Source organism: Corvus brachyrhynchos, unplaced genomic scaffold (assembly GCF_000691975.1).
Source record: "Corvus brachyrhynchos isolate BGI_N302 unplaced genomic scaffold, ASM69197v1 scaffold19, whole genome shotgun sequence".
Lineage (NCBI taxonomy): Eukaryota > Metazoa > Chordata > Aves > Passeriformes > Corvidae > Corvus > Corvus brachyrhynchos.
In genome coordinates, this window is record NW_008246061.1 from 1,927,698 (window position 1) to 1,928,401 (window position 704).

A 704-nucleotide genomic window follows, 5' to 3' on the forward strand; every position below is an offset into this window, starting at 1 on the left:
CTCCAGTCCAGTTCCCCGATCCCCCAGCACCACGGCCACAGCTGCCCCGGGGAGGGAGAGGAGCAGGAAACCAGCTCAGCTCTGGTTCCTGTCATTCCTTCAGCTCCAAGGAACGTCTCCACTCCTGGGAGACAAAGCCAAGGACCTGCTGGCTCAAAAGCTTCCCCACTGCAAGAGACAGACCCAGAATCAGCAAATCCTTTAGGCTGGAAGAGCCCTCTGAGAGCACCAAGTCCAACCACTCCCACAGCACTGCCAAGGCCACCACTGACCCCTGTCCCCAGGTGCCACATCCACCCGTGTTCAATCCCTCCAGGGACGGGGACTCCACCATTGCCCTGGGCAGCTGTGCCAGGCTGGACAGCCCTTTCCATGAAGGAATTTTCCCTATATCCTCCTCTGGCAAACTCTGTTCCCTCTCCTCCTGTCCCTGTTCCCTGCCAGCAGAGCCCGACCCCCCCGGCTGCCCCCTCCTGTCAGGGACTTGTGCAGAGCCACAAGGTCCCCCCTGAGCCTCCTTTGCTCCAGGCTGAGTCCCTTTCCCAGCTCCCTCAGTTGCTCCTGACCCTTTCCTAGCTCTGTTCCCTTCCCTGGACACCTGAGGCCCTTCCCTTCACCCTTCCCCACAGGAACTGCCTGAAACACCCAGTGCTGGTGCCAGGAGGTGGGAGTGGAGGCCCAGAGCCCCCTCCTGCTTTGCTGCT

At 61.2% G+C, this 704-nt stretch overlaps 1 protein-coding gene across 1 annotated transcript in view; it reads right to left on the reverse strand.

Moving 5' to 3' along the window:
• Positions 1-704, reverse strand: part of THOC5 (THO complex 5) — a 13,473-nt gene that overhangs the window by 4,193 nt on the left and 8,576 nt on the right. The gene's annotated exons all lie outside the window — the stretch shown is intronic.